Raw genomic sequence first — 23621 nt, forward strand, 5'->3', positions numbered from 1 at the left:
AGAACCATAGACATGTGAGCTATGATGGAATTGGTTGTTCCCAAAAAACAAAAGCAGATTTTGGCCTGTTCTTCAAAATCTGTTTACTCTAGTCATACCTATGCCAGATAAGTATAAAATTAGGGCAGCATGTGCCCCAATATGAGACATTTTTGTGTCTGCTTGAAAAAGGCAAAATCGATTTTTCTCCTTACAGTGGGCAACAAGTATCTATGCAAAATTGGTTATGCCATCACTTTCCCTAAGAGGCAAGTAGCAACAACATTAAATATGAACCAGAGAAAAAAAAAGAACTTGATATGGCCAGGAGCTCTAATGATTTGGGAAACTTACTATAAGGAAGCCCAGTCTCTGCAGGAATGAAATGACATGAAATAGTCACTCCTGCTTGAATTACTGTAAATGTAAATGGGAATAATTCAGTCCATTAAGAATAAATGAGGTACAAACAAGTTCTTTATAAATTTGGGGAAACTATGCTTTGATCATTGTGTAAAGACAAATGATACTACCCAGGAAATCTGTAGTAATGGGCCAAAAAGGCCACAGGGAGAATTTTAGTCATGACTGAACCTAGTGGGGAAAGATTCTTGAAAAGGAATTGCCCTTGGAGGAAGGAAGGTTTTTCTGCTTTCCCAACTTTGACTAGAGGAGTATTTTGTGAACTTTGAAGGATCAGATCTAGAATGTCTACCAGAGCCAACAGTAGTGTCACTAGAGCAGAAGTAGCTGATGGCACCGTTTCCACTGGAAGGTAAGAAACAAATCAAGCACAAACAAGATATACTAAGGAAAGGCAGTATCAGGGCTTTACAAGAGTATTGACTATGGACCAGCAGAGGAGCTGTAACTGAGAAAAAACGTTCCTGAACAGAGAAATGGAGTTTGCAGTAGCCAAGAGCTATGAGTTTAGCATTTGGCCATATGTGTTCTTGAAGTCTGAGTCCAAACTCATAAGAACAAACCTCTAGTTTGGGGAGATACTTATGTAACAGCTGTCCTTGTTATACCTTCCTTACTAAATGACCTTTTAAAAGCTAATTAATTCGGATAATTATTGGGGAATACATCAGGTGGGGGTTCAGGAGTGACTAAAAATCCCAACAAACCTCAAAGAAGCAATCATTACCCTTTGGGGACCAAACCCACTAATATGTGGGAATTAAGAAATTAGCTCCGGATAAAGTGCTATCAATGAATCAATTAGTAGTTTTCTGTCTCCTGTTTTTAATTCTCCTATAATACTCAATACATTCTAAGATACTTTCATATGAAAAATAAGATATTCTTTTTTATTTATCTATCAAAAATTTATGAAATAACTAAATTTCCCTTGATTTGGAATTTTGGAAGTTGGAATTATCGAGATCATAAAGGATCATAAAAAAGGTTTTATTAGAACAAAGGTTTTATAGGATTGACTATGTCCAATAGTTTCTGCGGTACTTAGTTTGAGATTGGAAAGAAAAAACAATGTCCTTTCTCCAAAAGGGAGAGAGTAAATGAGAAGAAATAAAGGCCTGATTTTTCACCTGTCCTGGGCCAGGAAAGGCAGTAGAAAACAAATACCTGGTATCTGTCTCCCTCATTAGAGAGCAAAGAGACTCCTAAGAAACAAAACATGTTAGAACTTGGCAGAGATGTACTGATTAAGGCTGGTTGTGTGGGAAAAAGTCTTATTGTACTGGAAGTTGCTAATAGAGTCATCTTTACAACTGAGAGAGTATTATCATTTAGGGGTTTCTCATCCCCAAGTATTTTTTTTTACCTATCTCTAAAATCATACCATTTGGCTGTATCACTTCTAGGGACTATTTTTTAATATAGAAATTTTCTAGGATGCAACGGCACAAGACTTAAGTGACAACTTTATGGGTATTGTTTGATCAGATGCTACTGTCTACAGGACAGGAATCGTGCAAGGGAACAGATCTGAGATTTCATTTGTATATGAAGGAGCAAACTCCCTCTAACAATACAGATCAGCATCTTCTCTGCCATTTATAAGCTGTGAGAGTTGCTTAGAGCATTGAGTCATATGATTTGTCAAGGGAAACACATCCAGGATACGTTGGAAGTGGAACTTAAGCTCAGATCTTTCCCACTCCAAGATCATCTCTTTAACCACTGAGCCATTCTGCCCCTCCACAACAGGTAAAGCAAATTCAATATTTACCAGGCCTGTGTAAATGTTTCCAATAAGGTCTATGGGCTGGAGGACATGAGGTACATAAACAAGTAAACTATGTGATGGAAGAAAGAAGAAAGGAAAGATGAAAACGAGTAGAAGGTAAAGGACCCAAAGAATGGACAAGAGGAGCCAAATTTCCCCTTTAGGTCCCCTTCCCTGCATCTCCATTGGGAGTCCTGAAGCTGAGGTTTCAACTCAATTGCTGACAATTATTAGCAGTGTGCCACTGCATAAAGTACTTTGTCTCCCTGGTTCTCAGTTGCCTCCTCTATAAAATGATAAGATTTCTACTTCTAGTCCTGGAGTTGCCTCATACAATGCTTAGGAGGAAAGCACAAGATCAGGGCTTCTGAACCTTGTTTGAGGCATGGACCCCTTTGGACACTCTCATGCGGCCTGTGGACCCCTTCACAGAATGATGTTTTTAGATGTATAAAAAAATCTAGGACTACTAAGGTAACCAATATATTAAAATACAGGGATTAAAATACAAAATATTCCTCAAAGTTTAACCAATTGCAGGTTATCAATGTCTCCACTAGTCTAACTACTATTAAATACTTCATAATTTTGCTAGAGGCTAGCTGGATGAGTTTTAAAATACAAAGTTCCCTCAGGTTTTTCATGGGGAGCTAAGGACCAAATTCAATAACTAATTAATTCAAATAAACATTTATTAAGCTCCTACTACATTCAAAACATTAAGTAAGGGATCTATGTAATTAGAAAGAACAAATGACCTGTATATTGGACTACAGTCAGCTGACCGGCTTTTCTCCAACAGTACTGAAAAACAGAAGAGAAGAAATGGGCTTTTTGTTCCTGCATTAGCTTAGAACTTAAGTTTAAAGTATTTAAAATCGAAAGGGACTTTAGAATTTATCTTTTCCAACTTATTCACTTTACATGTAACCTAACCCAATGGTATGGGACTCTCTTACTGGTAGTGAGTAACAGCCTACACTGGCTAGAAGGGCTGAGCAAGAGCAGGAGAGTGGAGAGCTCTTCAAGTTTCTTCTTTCTTTGGGTTCTGTAGGTGTTTGGATACTTCTAGATTCCAACTTGGAAAAAGAAGAAGAAAGATGCCAATTTCAGAAGGGAAAATAAGATTCTGGAAAGAAACCAATATGAGACAAGCTGACTGACGGGGTGAAACTGTGTCCCCTTTAATCTGGAAAATAATCACTCCGAAATTGTGGCCCCTTTGATTCCTGGCCTCCCAGACTCCAGAGAGTTTAAAAGAAGGCCTATTTTCCAAGACTGGGCTTTTCTAAAGCAAATCACACCCCACCCCCACATTGATAACCAAATCTTCATTCAGGAAGCCTTTAAAGTAATTTTCGTTCAATTGGAGATCTGGGCCTGATATTGATAAGAATCTAGGCCTGGGGGCATTGGCTTTCTTATCAACTGGAAGTTTTGCCTCAGGCTTCTATAAAGGACAATTCTAAACTCCAATTTTTTTTTTTTTTTTTCAGAAAGTCTGAAGCAGGATTATGCTTGTCAAGGAACCTCTCTCCTGGTTGCCTGCCAGGACTCCTGCCCATTGTGAAGAGATCCTCTTCTCAGTGCCAATAAACTTTCTTTTTTGCCACTAATATTTCGGGTTTGTGAATTCTTTTACCTTGAACCTGCACCAACCAGAAGGGGATTCCCACAACTCTGCACTGCAACTAGAACAGCATCAAAGTCATATCTCCATCATGTCCCTATCCCCAGATTGCTACAAGAGAGACTGCAGGAAGTTCCCATTTGGGTGACATCTAGGGTTCTCTATTCTTGGTTGAACTGAACTACCTCACTCCCAAAGGAGAACTTCGTCACTCTGAATTGTCTGGTATATATTATTCTACACATATGTTCTTTGATGTCTGTTTTGCTACAGAATTGGATAAATGGGTTTCCTGGCTAAGTGCTCTGTATAGCTGATGAGGGGAGGCCCCAGATACTCTCCCTCTCTCCCTCCCTTTCCCTCCCCCTCCCTTCCTCCCCCTTCTCTTTCTCTCCCCCTCCCTCCCTCTCCTCCCCTTTTCCCCCTCTCTCTTTCTCTCTCTCTCTCTGACTTCTAGGTGAGCCATGAGGTGAAGCACTTGGGAAGCTCCTTGAAGTAGAGATTCTCCTTGAACCCTGCCTCTGTGTAAAGGACCCCATCCAGGGAAACATGATAAACAACTTCATTCTGTTATCCTGAGATAACACCCCACCAAATTGATAACACTCACTACTGATGAAGCTTCCCATTGAATTAAAGATCAGCCTAGAGACACTCATTCAATTCTAAGATTCTCTATCCTAATTCCAGTTCAAGCTGCACCAGCCCCTCTCAAGAGCAAACCCCAGCTTGTAGCCAAGATCTCAGTTATAAAATGAGCCAACTTGGGGCTCAGTCCTTGCAAAGGACCTAATAGATATGCCTCTCTCCCTGGCATAGCAGCAACCTCTCCCCACTGAAATGATATTTTCTTTCAGCGTTACCCTCTCTTTATCTTGGTCACCTATTTCTCTAACAAGACTTTATACCTTTCTGCCAGGACTCCTCCACTAGAAACTTTATTTCTCTGTCGGGACCTTGCCACCAAGGAATTCAGTCTTTCTATGCTATTTATGCATAGCAAAAGGTGACTTCCTAACGCATATAATAAACTTCTTTTTACCAGTCTAGCTTTTTGGGTTTGTAAATTCCTTTACAAAGAACCTTTGTGCCATCAAAAGGGATTCCCACAACTCCCTACCTTGTGCCAAATTCTAGGAGGATTTAAGGGAGCCAATCCTCTTCATTTGGTTCCCTGAACCCCAAACCTGCCATTAACCTCATCATTTAACTCCCTGACCACCAGGAACCCTAACCTCATCATTTGGTTCCCTGACCACAAACCCCGAAATCTAGACCTCCTCATATCCACTGTGGAATTTGTATTTGATGGGAAGGAAATCAAGCCTTGGATATAAAGCTTGGAGTCCTGCTTTCCCCAATAATGAATCAGCAACCAGAAGTTACCTTGAGCCTGAAAAATCACATCTAGACTAATAATATTTAAGGGGACAGATAAGTGTAATCTTACCCAAAAACTTCTCTCTCTGAAGAAAACAAAAGTGGCAGCTTCTAGGCCCAACTTTCTACCTCCTCTCCTGGTAGGAAATGAAGTCTCCTTTGGAAAAGAGGCTAGAGATGTCTATTTTGCCTTTTGTCAAGACACACAAAGTACCTCCCATGCTTTATATGAGGGATAGAAAACACTTATATCATACAGATAAGACAGAAAAGAAAAATTAGTCTGCTGACGTCAATGACGTATTCAAGAGATTTGAATCAAAATCACACAGAATTTCAGAGTTGAAAGACTTCCAAGTCTTCAAAGTTCAAACTTTACATGAAAAATAAACCATTAAGTGATTCTCTGATTACAAATCTACAGTTTTTTTTCATAGTACCAGAAACTTCCAGTACAGATTTCAATTGTTCTTCTTTATGTAAGGGAAGTTGTCTACTGAGTCAATCATCCCATTCCACTGAAAATAACCAAAAAGATACCTTCAATGATGAGAATATCTCTATAGGATCTAACAATCAAAGGTATTTATATGCATGCATGCATGCATAAACACATACACACAAACATAAATATATTTTCCTTCAAGCCCTGTGAGTCTTCTAAAAAATAGCAAGCCAACTCCCAACCCAGCATTATTTTAGTAGCAAGCCAGAACAGACTAATTCCAGAGAAAGCCCTGAGAAGGTAACGCATGGGGTGAGAGAAAAGCCTTATTAGTCTTTTCCTTCCCCTATCCCTGAGGAAAGAACAGCCTTGTATCAATCAATATACATTTATCAAAGGCCTATTAGGTCCCAGACCATATGCTAAGTTCTTGCACATACCAAAGGAGGCAAAAGACAATTCCTGCCCTCAAGGAACTTACAAGCTAATAGGGGAGACAACATGCAAATCTATATAAATCTACACAAAGCAAGCTATGTAAAAGACAAATAGGAAACAATTAACAGAGGGAGAGAGAATTAGAAAGGGTTAGAGAAGGCTTCTCATAGAAGGTGGGATTCAATTTGCATTTAAAGGAAGTCATGAAGGTCAGTATTCAGAGCAAAGAAGGGAGAACATTCCAGGCAATGGAGACAGCCAGAGAAAATACTCTGAGCCTAGAAATGGAGAGTTGTATTATTAGAACAGCCAGCAGGCCATTGTCACTAGATTAAAGAATAAATATTGGGGAATAGGGTATAGGATTGGAGAAGGAGAAAGGGGCCAGGTTATGAAGGACTTGAAAAGCCCAATAGTACATTTCATGTTTGATCTTGCAGGCAAAAGGAAGCCCCTGAAGTTTATTGACTACTGGGGTGATATGATGGAACCGATTTTAAGAAAATCACTTTAGTGGCTGAATGGAGAATGACCTGGAAGGGGAAGAGACTTGAGGCAAGCAGGCTACTATAATAACTGAAGCATGAGATAATAAAGTCCTGAACCAGAATGGAGACAATGAAGAGAAAGGGGATATATTCAAGAGATAGTGAAATTGACAGGCCATGGCAACAGCCTGGATATGGTGACACAAGAGATAATAAAGAATTCAGGATGCCCCCTGGGCTGGGAGCTGAGGGACTGAAAGGATGGTGCTGCCCTCTAGACTAATAGGGAAGATAAAAGATGGAGAGAGTTTAGGGGGAATGATAAGTTCTATTTTTTAAAGAAGTCTACTAAACATCCAGTTTGAGTCTAAAAGGTAGCTAGAGCTGTGAGACTGGAGGTGAAAAAGATTGGGGTAGGAAGGGTAGACTTGAGAATCATCAGCCTTTTTGTTCAGTCATTTCAGTCATATCGAATTCTGTGACCTCAATAGGGCTTCTCTTTGCCAAAAAAAAAAAAAAAAAAAAGGAAACTGAGCCATACAGGATGAAGTAACATACCCAGGGTTATATAGCTATTAAGCATCAGAGACCAAATTTGAAATAAGGAAAATGAGTCTTCCAGACTCCAGTCCTGAAACTATATCCACTGTGCCAGGTAGTTGCCCCACCATTAGAATAGAGATAGTAATTAAATCCACAGGAGCTGATGAGATCACAAAGTAAAATACTATAGAAGAAAAATAGAAGAGCTCCCAATACATTAGAGGGCATGATCTGGAGGATGGAGGGCTTGACCATCTCAGTGTATTCTGGCAGCAGTACAGGTATAGCACTAACTGGCAGCAGTCACAAGAAGCTAGACATACTGAGAAAAGGCGGCTTTGTGACGCTACAGCTAGAACATTAGAGAGCTTCACCATACCATAAGGAAATGTCTTGAGGACTTGAGCAAAAGAACCTTCAAGAGCTATGAGTTATCCTTTCCCCATAGTACCTCTTTAAGCATAAGCCTAATTTTCCCTGGACACAGTATATACTTGTAGAATTATAGGTCCCAGACTTCTAGGGAGCTGTTTTGTAAAGACTATTTCTACTAATAAACACCCCTTTCTAAAATGCTAATTAATGAGTAACTGATAAGAAATAATAATTGGAGAACACACTAGTAGGGGCTCATCAATTATAGAATGTAAAAAACCAATGTCCACTCAGCACCTTTCCCCAGGTCCTTAGAGTTCCTTAGAACTGTGAGGAGAAAAGTAATTAGCCACTTTCTGTTTCTCCATCTGTTAGTGTGGGAAGAAATTGGGACAGTTACCCCCAAAATACATGCTGCCCTTAGAAACAATTTTAAATGAAATGCCTTAACGTACAGAGCTATTTAGAATGAGAGTGTCAAGATAAAAATTTCTATGGGTCCAGCACTTCCAAATTCTCTTAACATGAATTGATGGAAAAGATTTTTTCTTAGTTTTCATATGTTCTAGAAAAAATAACATATTTCTACTTAAAGAAGTAAAATTCACAAATTTGGGCAACTTTCACGTGTGTATTTATATCTTACTTTCATATTATTAGATGGCTTTGATGTGCACAGTGAAATTCTTGTTTGCACTAAATAAATATCCAATATGTTTCTGGTTAGCAGTTGTGTTGCCATTTGCTGGCCCTGGTTAGTAATTCTAATTGCTAGTGGTTGCACAAAGTGATAAAAATTCAAATTACTTACTATGATAACTGGCTTTTACTCAGGTTAACTTACTGATATGAGAAATGAAAGAAACAAGAACTTGTTACCATAACTGTAATAAAGTCTGTCTGTCAGAGAATTTTTAAAATAAGGACGGATAATAGCTTTGGGGGATAATTCAACTGTAGTCACAACAAGATGATGAAGAAGATATTCTAAAAAGTTCATCCAAATACTAAGATACATTAATTGCATATGATTTGCACCAGCATTCATATAATTTCTATGGCTACAAATAAATAACACAGTGTTATGTATTAGGACAAATATTGACTCCGCTGCTACCGTTCATTCTAGAATGAGTTTGAGCAATTCTTGTCAAGAGTACAGGTAGTGATCTCATGTTCAACAGACATGATAAGGCTCACAGAAATTGTTAGCCAAGGCACACCCAGTTGTGTGGGCCTGTCATGGCCTAAAGCAATGAACATGGGACTTGAGGCTATAGGGTTGTAGAGTGTTATAACTAGAAAGGATATTAGAGGTAATCTAGGAAAAAACTGAAGCCCAAAGAGGGAAAGATATTTGCCTAAGTTTACACAACGCTGGGATTTGAACACTCTTACTCAAATCTTGCTATTTGTTCTATTTCAATCTTAACTCTGCAATGTCCCAGTATATACCTACTCATCTCCTTCAACTATGTCCTCTGAAATTTCTCTTCTAATGATCAACAAATTTCCATTTATTTTAAACCTGTTCCTTTCATATTCTTTCTGACTCTCACTGAGACACAGTTCTCCAGGGATGTCACTGAATTTCAGGTGAGCCTTTCCAATACAGGTTGTACCTTCTCACTTATCACTCAATGTTCCCAGAAAGGAAATCAGAATACTGTTTCTCACAGACAATTCCAAACTCTCACTTATACTACTATCATTCAGCAACCTCTTCTCCCTTGAAGTGTATTCTCTACAAATTTATCACTCAATCCAGCTCCTGGTGGCTGTTATCTGCCAATCTTCTTCCCCACCCTCAGAAATTCTCTCTTTTCTCACTGAGTTTAGCATCTGGCTTATAGTCTCCCTCCCTCTCCACACTGGCTCCTTCCAGTATAAGAGGATGTGCCAAGAAACATTTTGATGTTCTGTCAAATAACTTAATGTGTCAGATCTCCACATTACTCAATTACTATGAATTACTTTTCCACTCTCTCAGCTACTCACACAAAGTAATCTTGCCATAACTTACAAGTGTTATATTTCCATAATCATGAATTCTGAAATTCCTTTCTCCAATCTTCTCTCTTATCATTGCATCTCTCTATGTCTTTCTCTTCCTAAACCTATTTCTTTTGACAGCAATTTCTAAAGCCCCTACCCCTTATTACAATCCAGTCAGTCGGCTGGTTAATAAACATTTATTAATAAACCTATTATGTGCTAGGCAATATGCAAAGCTTTGAGGATACCAAGAAAGGCAAAAGCCAGTCCTTGCTTTTGAGGAACTCGCAATTTAATGGCAGAAATTATCTCTTCCCTTCACTATATTCTTTTCCTTTCCCAAATTGGATCCTTTAATGAACCAGTTTAATTCTATAGTCATCGCTACTCTTGAACCTCTTATTCCTTTGTCCTAACATACCTCCTGCTTTGCAAAATTCATCACTGGATAATATCACCAACTACCTCCTACACACCTAGTGAGGTACTACAGAACAGAGTTGAAGGAAGTCACATGACTCACTAAATGGGTCCACAACAAATTTATGCTATTTATAGTTCCTGGAGTCCTCACTATATCAAAGCAACTCTTTCAACCCTCCCTAATTGAATCTCTATCTCACTCCCCACAGAAGCAATTCCAAATCTTCTCTTCTTCAGGAGAACTTCAAATAGCCTTCCCTAGCTACTCTCCTCGGTTGAAGATCGTACCTCATACTTGAAAATGAGGTCTCTTGCAAATGACTCTCTCTCGTTCTCCTTTTTATTATATGCCATCTTCTCCTGACATCATCCCCCACTGTTTCTTCCTGTACTACAGTGTCTGATGAAGAAATGTCTCTTCTTACCAAGACCAACCCCTCTTCGTGTTACCCTTACCTCCATCTCCCTCCTTCTTTTCCAGCCAAATTCCCTCACTATAATCCTTTATATAATCTTCAATCTTTCCCTGTATGTCAGTTTCTTTACTGCATACACAAGTCTCCCCCCTTCTTAAAAGAAAAAAGTCTCATAGGGTCCTACCATTCCCACTAGTAGTCATTATATAACTCTCCTTCCTTTTCAAAGCCATTTATATTCAATATCTCTACATGTTCTCCTTTCAGCTTTTCTACAATCTGGCTTTCAAACATTGTCACTAAACTGAAACAACTCCCTCTAAGCTAACGATTGACCTCCTACTGAGCTCTGCTCAGTCCTCTTCCTTGACTTCTCTCTTCTTGGAGATTCTTTCCTGTTTGTGTTTTTCTGACACTCCTATCTATCTGACCATTCTTCCTCAGTTTCATCTGTTGGGTCTCAAGACATATCCTATTCATTACCTGAGGGTATACTCCAAGGCCTTAGTCTAGACCCTTTTCTATTTTTATTTTCCTCTACTGCTTCCTTTTCTATTTAGTTCAGTTCTGTTCAGTTAAGTCGTGTCTTCATGACACGTGCAGTTTTTTTTATTTAATATTTTATTTTCCCCAGATACATGTAAAACAATTTTTAACATTTGTTTTTAAAGTTTGAGTCCCAAATTCTCTCACTTCCTTCCCTCCCCATTCCACTGCCATTGAGAAGGCACAGGTGAAGTTGTGCAAAACATTTCCTTAAGTCATGTTGCACAGATATAAAGTGTATTATTTTTATATAGATTTATTTGCCTAATTACTTATTGTTCAAGCAAACAGCAAATTGAATTTGCATTTCCCATATACATACCAGTTAGCAACCAGGAAGATAACCTGCAATTAGACAGCTGAGAGTTGATTTTATTCATTTCTATCCATTATATTTTAACATCTTTAAGGGAAATAATTACACTGGATAAGCAAAGTTCTAAATGAAAATTGTTATTCAGTTTTACCTTCCTCAAAAAAGGCTTCCTTACAACATAGTGGGAAGAGTTTAGCAAGTTGGTGAAGTTAGATAGTTCTATTTAGAAAAAGAGTTTTATAAACTCTAAATCTCAGAGTAAAAACCAGAGTGAAGAGGGGAAAAGGACTTGAAAAAATAATTCTGACTGAGTTCTAACTAAAATGAAATGAAATATGTGTGGCATTTATATCCACATATAAAATCACAACTATACACAGACACACACACACACACACACACACACACACACACACACACACATATATATATATATATATCATCATCACTCATTTGTTATAAAAATGTACATATATGTATCTATAAAATAGAAAATATATGATGCCCATAATACACACAGAGATAGACAGTTTTCACAAATGCATAAATGACACACATGCAATTTTCCAATCTGAAGAGTTTGCTTCTGATATGCCTGCTGGGAATTTCACACCTGTGTCAGTAGCAATATCTGCTATCACCCAATTATGCTACTAAGTAGTGAACTGCCAGAGAACTGATTTTGCCCAAATGAAAGCAGAAGTATTGAGGCTGCATCGAATCTTCAAATGCCAATGCACTTCTTTTTGCTGTCCTCAGCACTACTGAAATTATTTTCCAAAGTAAGCACAAAGAAATGGAATTTGCTTCCCTGCTTCAGGGGGAAATGACTCAGTTAAGAAACTTCTTTGTGGTCAATAGTTAGGTTGGAAGTGCTCATCATCATCTGAAACTCTCCTAATAAAATTTTCCTTTGGGAGAGCTAGCTGAAAGGGTTTCTCCTTCTATGAAATAAGAAAGGCAGGGCCTTAAAATGGTATAATTGCCAACGGGCACCCACACCACTGGATTCCAAAGGACACACTTGGCTGGGTCAATATCTGATATTACCTATACTGATGGGGCAACCCCCACTCACTCTTCCTAGGTTCAGAGACCTAAACTATCTTCCCAAATTCCACATGGGATGCTTACAAAACTCTCTGCTCCAAACAGTTTCCCAGATGATGGGAGCTCCTGGAATTTAATAACTCCCAGAGGAAATTGTTCAGTGCCCTCATGGTTGCTAAACTTCAAAGATTATAAATAGATTTGATTATTTCTTTCTTCTGAAGACAGTTTTGCCAAACTGGACAAGAGCACGTTCTCTATTCTTCCCACTTAATACGCTGTGAAAAGTGAAAATGGATAGTTTTCCTCACTCTGAAAGTTACTAGACTTTTTACCCTTGAAAGTCATTATTTTGTGGCTTTTTGATAATTTTGATGTTTGAGTTCTTTATTTGCCACACAGAAAAATCACTTGTTTTCTTTTTCATCAATTTGTATAAAATCCATAGGATGGTATAAGTGGACATTTATGCTACTTATTTTGTCTCAGCACATATCAATCAGCAAGTCTCTTCTGTAGAAAATGGAACTTGAGCTGAGTTTTGGAGGAAATAAGAGATTCCAAGAAATGGAGAAGAGTGAGAATTCTATACATGGATGACAGTCCATGCACAGGCAGAGAAAGGAGATGTAGAAGATGTATGAGGAACAACAAGCAGGCCAGACTACAGATAATAAATAAATAAATGGGAGTCAAGTATAAAAAGACTAGAAATATAGGAAGAAATCAGTTTGAGACGAGCCTTGAATGTCAAAACAGAAGAGTTTAATTGTGATCCTAAAGGTAATAAGGAATCACTGGTATTTACTGAGTGTGCTTGTGTAGGGGTGCAACCCTGTTAGATTTATACCTTGGGAAAATCCCTCTAGCAGATGTGCAGAGAATGGATTAAAGTGAGTAATGACTTGAGACAGAGAGACCAATTAGGAGGCCACTGCAATAGTCCAGATGAGAGGTGATTAGAGCCCTTAACTAAAGAGGTGGCTGTATGAGTGGAAACAAGAGGCCATGTGATGTTGGGGGAAAAGCAATTACAAGGTTTGACAGCTAACTGGATACATGTGATAAGTAAGAGCTAGGGAATAAGGATGGCACTGAGATTGAGAACCAGAGTAACTAGAAAGATGAAAGAGAATTATCTCTTCATCAGACTGGAGTAAAGGAAGATACAGGGCAATGTGAATGCTATTAATTTGTTTGTGAATAAATAAGTCCCCATAAATCCTCAGCATTTTTATACATCACCAACAAAATCCAACAGCAAGAGATACAAAGAGAAATTCCATTCAAAATAACTGTTGACAGCATAAAATATTTGGGAATCTATCTACCAAAGGAAAGTCAGGAATTATATGAGCAAAACCCAACTTTCCACACAAATAAAATCTGACTTAAATACTTGGAAAAATATTAAGTGCTCTTGGATAGGACAAGCGAATATAATAAAGATGACAATACTCCCTAAACTAATCTATTTATTTAGTGCTATACCAATCAGACTTCCAAGAAAATATTTTAATGATCTAGAAAAAATAACAACAAAATTCATATGGTATAATAAAAGGTCGAGAATCTCAAGGGAATTAATGAAAAAAATCAAATGAAGGTGGCCTAGCTGTACCTGATCTAAAACTATTATAAAGCAGCAGTCACCAAAACCCCTTGGTATTGGCTAAGAAATAGATTAGTGGATCAGTGGAATAGGTTAGGTTCACAAGATAGAATAGTCAACTATAGCAATCAAGCGTTTGACAAACCCAAAGATCCTAACTTTTGGGATGAGAATTCATCATTTGAAAAAAACTGCTGGGATAACTGGAAATTAGTATGGCAAGAAATTAGGCATGGACCCACACTTAACACCGTACACCAAGATAAGATCAAAATGGGTCCATGATTTAGGCATAAAGAACGAGGTTATAAATAAATTAGAGGAACATAGAATAGTTTATCTCTCAGACTTGTGGAGGAGGAAGAAATTTGTGACCCAAGATGAACTAGAGACCATTACTGATCACAAAATAGAAAATTTTGATTACATCAAATTAAAAAGCCTTTGTACAAACAAAAGTAATGCGAACAAGATTAGAAGGGAAGCAACAAACTGGGAAAACATCTTCACAGGTAAAGATTCTGATCAAGGCCTCATTTCCAAACTATATAGAGAACTGACTCAAATTTGTAAGAAATCAAGCCATTTTCCAATCGATAAATGGTCAAAGGATATGAACAGACAATTTTCAGAGGATGAAATTGAAACTATTACCACTCGTATGAAAGTGTTCCAAATCACTATTGATCAGACAAATGCAAATTAAGACAACTCTGAGATATTACTACACACCTGTCAGATTGGCTAAGATGACAGGAAAAAATAATGATGACTGTTGCAGGGGATGCGGGAAAACTGGGACACTGATGCATTGTTGGTGGAGTTGTGAACGAATCCAACCATTCTGGAGAGCAATCTGGAATTATGCCCCAAGAGTTATCAAACTCTGCACACCCCTTGATCCGGCAGTGCTACCACTGGGCTTATATCCCAAAGAAATACTAAAGAAGGGAAAGGGACCTGTATGTGCCAAAATGTCTGCGGCTGCCCTGTTTGTAGTGGCCAGAAACTGGAAAATGAATGGATGCCCATCCATTGGAGAATGGCTGGGTAAATTGTGGTATATGAATGTTATGGAATATTATTGTTCTGTAAGAAATGACCAGCGGGATGAATACAGAGAAGCTTGGAGAGACTTACAGGAACTGATGCTGAGTGAAATGAGCAGAACCAGGAGATCATTATGTACTTCAACAATGATACTGTCTGAGGATGTATTTTGATGGAAGTGGATCTCTTCAACAAAAAGAAGATCTAACTCAGTTTCAATTGATCAAGGATGGACAGAAGCAGCTACACCCAAGAGAAAGGACACTGCAAAATGAATCTAAACCATTTGCATTTTTGTTTTTCTTCCCGGGTTATTTCTACCTTCTGTATCTAGAATATACCATGGCATATTTAACATGTATACGACTGCTTTCCATCTGGGGGAAGGAGTAGAGGGAGGGAGGGGAAAAAATCGGAACAGAAGTGAGTGCAAGGGATAATGTTGTAAAAAATTACCCTGGCATGGGTTCTGTCAATAAAAAGTTATTTTTAAAAAATCTGTGAATAGTGGAGCTCCCATGAGTAACTGGGTTGACTTCACCTACCCAGCTCTCCTTTAGAGTTTGTGGCCTCAGAAGTTTTATTTCAGGTCTATCCACACCTACCACACATGAAGAAAACCCAATTATCTAATAAGGAAAAACACATTATTCAGAAAAAATATGAAAATACAAAGTAAAGAGGAACTGTGAAATATAAGTATAGAGAAATATAGAACAAAGATTAATCCATGAAAAAATTTTGAAGTTGACAATTTTTCACCTTCCCCTTTTTTTCCTATATGCTCCCTCTACATGTCTACTGCTTGTGATGTTGCCTTTTGACAATTCCCACCAACCATATCTCCATGGCAGAATTCTTCAGGACTCCTTCCCACCACCAAATCTTATTTCCCTATTTTATTTTAGGGAATTGATAAACCAAATTAAGCTGTTAATGGCATAAACCGACATTGGCAACCCTCCCCATCCTGACCACCCACATTATTTAAAAATACAAAACCCAGTCAGCTCAAGGGACTAAATTTTCCCCACATATGTCCATTTTAAATAGGGGTACTGATACTTTAATCAGAAGAAGTAGAGGGTGGATTTTCATCAAAAGGGCAAGGCAGGGAGAATTTGAGGAAAGGAAGTAACAGTTGGCCCTCAGGAATCACAAATGACATTGGAACTTTCAGCTCATAACCTCTACATGATGCACAGAAAGTTCAATTGAATAATGTGGACAAACAAAAAGAAAAAAGCAGAATACTTCTCACTGGCACTAGCCCAAATTGTTATTCAAATTTCAACCTCTGGCTTTAATTCTGGTCATCCCTTAGAGTAGCAGAATGTTGTTTCCCCTGCTGTTCTAAAGGAGTCATTTAATCCAGTGTAACCAATCAGTTCACTTCAGTTGGAAATAAGTCACAAAAGTATCTGGGCCTTTCACAAAGTCTCACATCTCAAAAAGGACTGGAGTAATTATCAACTTCATTTTTAGAGGTAAGAAAACCAAGGTTTAGAGCAACCAAAGAGAAGGAATTAAGCCTAGAACCCATTTTTCCTGATACCTGATACACAGTTCTTTCTACTACTACTATAGGCATGGGAAGAATGATTGGCCGAATGCTTAATTGCCCCATAGTAACAAAATATTGGAAAAACATATGCATTCATCAATAAGTTACAAACTGACAGATTTTAATGGTGCCTCAAGAAAACATTCTAGCAGATTTTAAAATGTCTTTTTATTTGCATAGAGTTGTATAATCTACAAAATGCTTAAATGATATTAAAATCCTACCTAGTGGGAAAAACCGATCTTGTCAACATACATGTTTTCTCCTTGAGGCTAAATGGTTGTAAATCTTGGGATACCACTATCTCTGAGTAGTTTAAGTTCCAGGTTATCCAAATATCAAAGACAAATGGTGGATGCAAGTAAGTTGTAACCTATCTGCGGTGACAATGTACATAAGAGAAGCAGCATAAAGGAAATCATTGAGGAAATACATGATGAGAAAAGGAAGTAGGCTAGTCACACAGGACCAGCAAGGGATAATAAATGGATAGCTTTTTAGTTATCCCTTGAAACTTAAGAACTAGAGGAAGGACTCTAGGATGATAGATGAGTCCACTGGGGAGCATGGAAAGAATAATATGGACAAGCATCACATAGGATGAAAAGGCAAGGAAAGAAAGCTACAGCAATGGAGAGAATGCTCACAGTGAAATCAGAGATCCACTGAATTTTCTCATTTGATTCCCACCAGATCTTTGTCAGATGGACAGAATAGATTTGAAGTGAGTTCAGAGTTAACATGTTACTTTTGAAATTAAACTTCTCCCAACAATCCTAGTGACATGACTATATGGGGAAAAGTTTATGATCATCTTGATAGGTAACACCTTTTCTTTCTCAGTTCCTCTGAGATACACGTAGAATAGAGACTATGAGAACTGCCCCCCAGAGAATCTGTGCCTTAATTTCCTCATCTGAAAAATGAGAGAGTTGAATTTGATGGCCTCAAAGTACTTCTAGCTATAAATCTATGATTCTGTATCTTAATACAGTAAACTAAGACATATCATGCTGTTGTGTAGCTTTACTCAGTATATAAGCCAAAAGAGTGTATTTATTTGATTCCAATCAGCATCTATAGATTCAATTCTGGCATCAAGGACTTAAACCAGGCTTTTGCTATATACCATACTATCTATTATCAGATGTTGTCCAAGTCCTGTGTATCCCAGCAGGTGTCAGTATAAGGCAGGTCTGGGTACGGCAGAAATAAAACAGTAGGATTCAAAAATGACACATTTGTGACAAAAGGGGATGTGTCTTGGATTTAGAAAGTGATAAAATCCTTAAGAAAAAACAAGAAACTGAAGAAAATAAGAGGCTGCCTAACTCAAGTGGCTACAAGGATGCAAAGATGGCCAATATGAGATTTCCAAGGCCTGGAGATTGATCAAAGGCAATTCATATTGTGGCAACAGAGACTTTGCAATTTTATCTTAGCAAGGAAAATGGTGTATGATACAAAAAACACTAGCTCTACAGTCAGAGGAATTGGACCTAAAATGTGATTCTGCTGTTGGCTAGAGGCTCAATGGGCAAGCTCACTAAGCCATTTTAAAAAATATTATGAAATAATTTACAAATCATCCTAGTCCAACAACTTTGAATTAATCAGAAAACAAAATACTTAACAGTTTTTAATTACCAATTTAGAAATAATATTTTGTTTTTCCCTGTTTCCACATCATCCCAGGAAAGATTTCTCCCTTTAAAATAATTAGGAGTGACCTGACAAGGGAAAGAGGACCTTGATCTTAATCTGAATGGATATTCTGAATCCTCCCATCCCTCATCAAGTTTCCCATGGTGTCCCTTTCCCCAGCTCCTACTTGAGAACTTCATCTCATACTTCATTGAAAAAACTGAGTGCATTTTCAGAAAGCTCCCTCTTCTTTTCTCCTCCTCATTCATCATTCTTCCCTTCCCCCAAGATCTCTTCTTTCACTTCTATTTCCTGTGAAAAGACACACTTCTCCTTGCCAAGGTAAACCCCACTACAAAATAGTCTGACTTTTACCATCTTCTCCAACAGACCTCCTTTTCCTACCATCCCTATTCTTTCACTCATCATATGCTTTGTCTACAAATACATCCATATCTTCACTACCCTTAAAAAACTCTCACTTGATCTATCACGTCTATTAGTTATCATACTATCTTCTCTCCCTTTGTGGCTAAACTTCTCCAAGAAAACCATCAGAAAACATCTTCTCACCTCAATGGATTTTTTGCTTAGTAATCTGGCATCCAATCTCATCATCTAATGAAAAAATGCTCTTTTCAAAGACTTAATTGTCAAAGATAATGGCCTTTACTCAATCTTTACCTTTCTTTTCCCCCTTTAAAACCCATGACATAGCTAATCAAACACTCCTGGTTATTCTCTCCTTTCTAGATTTTTGTAATACTGCTTTCTCCTAGTTCTCCTCCTACTCTTTGTGAAATCACCTTACTTTTCTTTACTAGTTTTTCATCCAGATCATGCCAACTAATTATGCTTGGGTGACCTCTAAGGGTTTATATTGAACCTTATTCTCTTCTCCCTCCATACTAGGTGACTCAGTGATTTTAACGATTTTCATGGGTTCAATCATCATCTTCAGGCAAATAATATAGCTAGCTATACATGTGTATACGTATATGTTTGTGTATAAATTTATGTGTGTTTATCCATTCCCTGACATCTCTCTTGACTTTCAGTCTCACGTCACCAAATACCTTTTCAACATCACAAACTAAATGACCCATAGGCAATCTTAAACTCAACATGCCCAAAACTAAACATCTTTTCCCTCCAATTCTGACCCTTTTATAAACTTTCCTATTATTATTGAAGGCATCACCATCCTTTCAGACTCCCAAGTGTATAACCTTGAAATCTTGCTCACCTCCTCATTTCCAATTATTTCACATATCTAATCTATTCTCATGTCTTGTCATTTTCATCTCTTGCATATGACTTCTTTCCACTCACACAATCACCATCCTAGTAAAGGCCCCCACCACCTCACACCATGACAACAGTATGTTCATTCGTGCCCCTGAATCAAGTTTCTCTCCACTCCAGTCCATCCTCCATTCAAATGTCAAAGTAATTTTCCCAAATTGAAGATCTATGTCATTCACTGCCCAACTCAACCAACTCTAGTGACTCCCTTTTACCTCTGGAATCAAATATAAAATCCCATAGAGCCTTCAAAACCATTTACAACTTAGTATCTTTCTACCTTTAGTAGTCTGGTAACACTACTCCTTTTTGTATATTCTACAACTCAACACATTGGCCTTCTCATTGTTATTCTCATACAACACTGTATCTCTAGCCTCTGTGCCTTTTCAGCCACTGTCCTCCAAGTCTGGAATAATCTCCCTCTTCATATTGATCTCTTCACATTCCTGGCCTTTGTAAGACTTTGCTCAAATCCCACTTTCTAGAAGAGGACTTTCCCAGTAGTATCCCTTCTTTTCCCTCTCCTTCTCTCCCCTTCTTGGACCTTCCTTCTAGGCTTAACTCCCATTTATGTTTTGCATGTTATCTCTCCCTTTAGATTGTGAGTTCCTGGAGGGCAAGGATTTTTTTTCCCTTTTTTTTGTCTGTCACCAGCTCAGCCTAATACTTCAATTTCTATAGGTGTCTAATAAATGTTTACAATTTAAACCAAAATGTTTTTACCAAAAGACTAATAAATGCTTAATATATGTTCATATTACTGAATAGAGCTGGAAAAAATCATGCACCATGCTGACTGAGTCCACTCTAAATCTCTATATAACTTGCTATCTAACTCATCAAAAGCCAGGCCCTTTTCTTTGCTGACTGGGAGATCATGCCAGGGTACATCCAATACATATAAATCTTTATAGCTACTGTCCTTTTTTTGTCAGTTGTCCTCCTTCTGATTTCATCCTTAAACATATGTGCACACTGGTTCAATCGATTGACAAACTTTCTCTAAACTTGTTTTTCCCTCCACAGCTTTAGGGAGTGATACTGCTGTATGTATTTGAGGCCTGAGACACTGTGTGGGGTCTTTTGGTCTCCTTACAGTATTCCATAGATGTTGACTAATCTTCTGTAGGAGAGAGTTATCATCTACCCTAAAATCTATCCATTCATCAGGTTGAAGTTATTTTAACTATATAATATCATATCTTTTTCTTATTTTTATTCATCTTATAACAACCCAAGTGATCCCAAGGTCTTAAAAGCTATATCTAAAGAGCACAAGCTCTGGCAGTATCTACCCACAGGATTCATGTATGGGAGGTCCAGCAAGAGATTCAATCTGCATTTCAAGGACAAGTCTAGAAAGTAGAGGCAGAATCATCATCAGTAGACTGATCACATGGTTATGAATTCCTTGGTCACAGCAACCCATTATTCTGGTTTTGTGTTGATTTTTACACCTTCTCTAACAAGTGTATATAGAGTAGATTTAGGAATTGTGGTGTTCTTCTTTTTTATAATATAATGGTTCTCCCTGGGAGCAGGTTTCTTGGGGAGGTTTTCTGGAGGCAGCCTTAGTTTCAGTTAAAAGTAATAATCACCCAAATGCAGCCAGGTGCTAAAAGTTCAAATCTTTTATTGTGTCCTTCAATATAGCCCAGTTAGTTTTCTTAGAGGCCTATCTCTCTGCTTGGTTCCAAGAGCTCTTGCAGCTTTGCCCTTTGGTTCTGCTTCTGCTTTCTTCAGCCTTCAGCCAGTACAAAGGTGGAAGATGGAATGAATCTCTTGTCTCCTTGCCTGGGGCTGGGCAGCTTTCTGGAGAGCCTTTCAGACCAGCCTTGCTCTCAGTGGGGGAAATGCAGGAGCCCAGCCACCAGAGTGGTGTGAGATGAAGTGAATGAATCTGTCTTGCCCTGAGAGAGGGCTTGTGGGCTTCTGTATCTCCCAGAGTGCTCCTGGCTCTCAATCTCCCAGAGTGCTCTGTGGGAGCTTATATGAGCTCTCTAAAGGTGTGAACACAAGCATTGTTTCTATCAGCTCCACTTAGTACCTTGTTTCTTCTGGCCCATAACATCTCCTTGTAAGATCAGATCAATCATATTGAACCATGCTAAATTAGATAATTATTGTCTCTATCAACTCTAATAACTTTACACTTTGTAAGAATTCTAACAAGGAATAGCTACCATATCCCATTAATGATTTCTTTTTTTGTTACGGTACTTAAAAGTTCATAGTTTATCATGTTCAATGTTTTCCTTAAAACATTCTTGTTTCTTGCCTCTGAACCATATTTTCTTAATCTCCCCTATGCCTACCTTTATATTAAAGCCACAGGTTCTCAAAGAATATACTGATTTGATATGGCTCAATCATTCTTTGCAGCATTTCTCTACTATATCTCATCTCATGTTATAGTACATGGGCTATAATTATTTTATGGTGATCTTTTTCCAAATACTTATAGTGCACATAGTAATCTAAAATGACCAAATGCTCCATGAAATGCTGTCTCTTATTAGTTTTGGTCATAGAGTAGAATTAATTCCATTACTAATACCTTTGTCATTTAAAAGAAAATTGTGAGTCATCTTTTCATTTAGCTACAACTTCCTTTTTTTGGTTCATTTGGTTCATAAAAAAAGAATATCATATTGAAACAATTCATTTCCTCTAATAGTGAGTTTACTCATCACAGGTCATTGGATAAGGATCTCATGTTTAAACTCCAATAGTAAAATTAGTACTTAAGATGGTTTATAGTCTATCCTTGATGAAGGTATAACAAGGGAATGGGTATGATTCTGCAAACAATATTCTATAATAAAACAATTTATGGAGTGTTGTAAAGAATAAAAGATGATACTATGATTTTTTTTTAAAAATCATTTGAAAAAGCAAATATATTATCTTGAGGGCACTCCTCTAACAATGCATTTCCCAAGAACATGTCAAAATCAGATAAGATTCTTTTTGAGATGGAAAAATAGAAATTACTTTGTTCGATGACCCAGATCATTATTACCAAGTGAAGAATAAAAGAGATATATAATAATAATAACCATTCCCTTCAATCCATCACTGAGGGAGACAAAATAAAGGAATGCCATCCCGGATAGTATAAAGTGGGGATTCTCTGTGCCCCGAGATAACCACAATAGCTACAAAGGGTCAACAGAAACCATGAAAAACTGACCAGCTTGACTCTGGCAATACCACTAATGGGGAAGCAAGGAATTTAAGAAACAGATAGGACAGCAAAGGTTTGCAGTCTGGCTGGCTATAAATGAAACCACCCAATAGACCCAATATGAAAGACAAGTGGAACAAAAGGTACTTACTCCAAGTTTTGGTGCCAGAAGAAGTCATGGTACATTGGAACAAATTAGATAATTTCCCCCTGCTGGAAATACTTCAAGGCAGATGACATTGACCACTGAAGTAGGCAAACCAGAAGCATCCATGGAATGAAATAAATACATCAATATTTTAAATATGCACCAGTACTATATCAAAGGAAACAGCTATCACCAACCATAAGCAAAGATTTCACACTGCCTTTTATCAGTGGTAACCTGATCTCCAATTTACATCAAAATAATCCTAGAGTAATCTTTAAAAAACAAGCAAAAAACTTTATCTTTATACTGACATTAGACCAAATAAGAGGTAAAATTTAGGAATTAGTAAAACCTAAAGAGGGAGATGCTGAAAAACTCCTAGATCTTCACTTATTGCAAACTCCAGAAATTTTATTATTACTAAGAATTTTCACTGGCTGTTTCCTTGCCTCCATCTCCTATCTCATCTCTGGCTTCCTTCAAGCCGTAGCTAAAGACTCACGTTCTGTAAAAAGCCTTTTCCAATCCTCCTGAATTTTAGAGCCTTTCTTCTGAAATAATCCCCAATTTATCCTGAAATGTATTTTTTCCATACATGATTGTTTGCATGTTATTTCCCCCCTTGAATGATGAGCTCCAACAGAGTAGGATCTATCTCTTGCCTTTCTTTGTATTCCCAGCATTAGTACAGTGCAAAGCACAGATTAGGTACTTAATAAATGCTGTGTCTTATCCAATCTTCCTGACCCCATTTGGGTTTTTCTTTGCAAAGACACTGGAGTGATTTGCCATTCATAATACTTACTGATAATAATTCGACTATTTAAACAGGGTATCTCAAAAATATAAGGACCATTTTGCAATATTTTGCTACACTATACATAATG

General features: G+C 37.8%; 1 protein-coding gene across 4 annotated transcripts in view; it reads right to left on the reverse strand.

Moving 5' to 3' along the window:
- The window catches only part of LOC127542863 (progestin and adipoQ receptor family member 4-like), an 82272-nt gene that overhangs the window by 41681 nt on the left and 16970 nt on the right, over positions 1–23621 (reverse strand). The window contains exon 3 of one of the 4 annotated variants that reach the window (XM_051968723.1): positions 22735–22829. The exons of the other annotated variants lie outside the window; for them this stretch is intronic. The gene's annotated coding sequence lies outside the window, so the exon portion shown is untranslated. The remainder of the gene's footprint in view (positions 1–22734; positions 22830–23621) is intronic. 4 annotated transcript variants of the gene reach the window in all.

This window comes from Antechinus flavipes, chromosome X, assembly GCF_016432865.1.
Source record: "Antechinus flavipes isolate AdamAnt ecotype Samford, QLD, Australia chromosome X, AdamAnt_v2, whole genome shotgun sequence".
Taxonomy (NCBI): domain Eukaryota; kingdom Metazoa; phylum Chordata; class Mammalia; order Dasyuromorphia; family Dasyuridae; genus Antechinus; species Antechinus flavipes.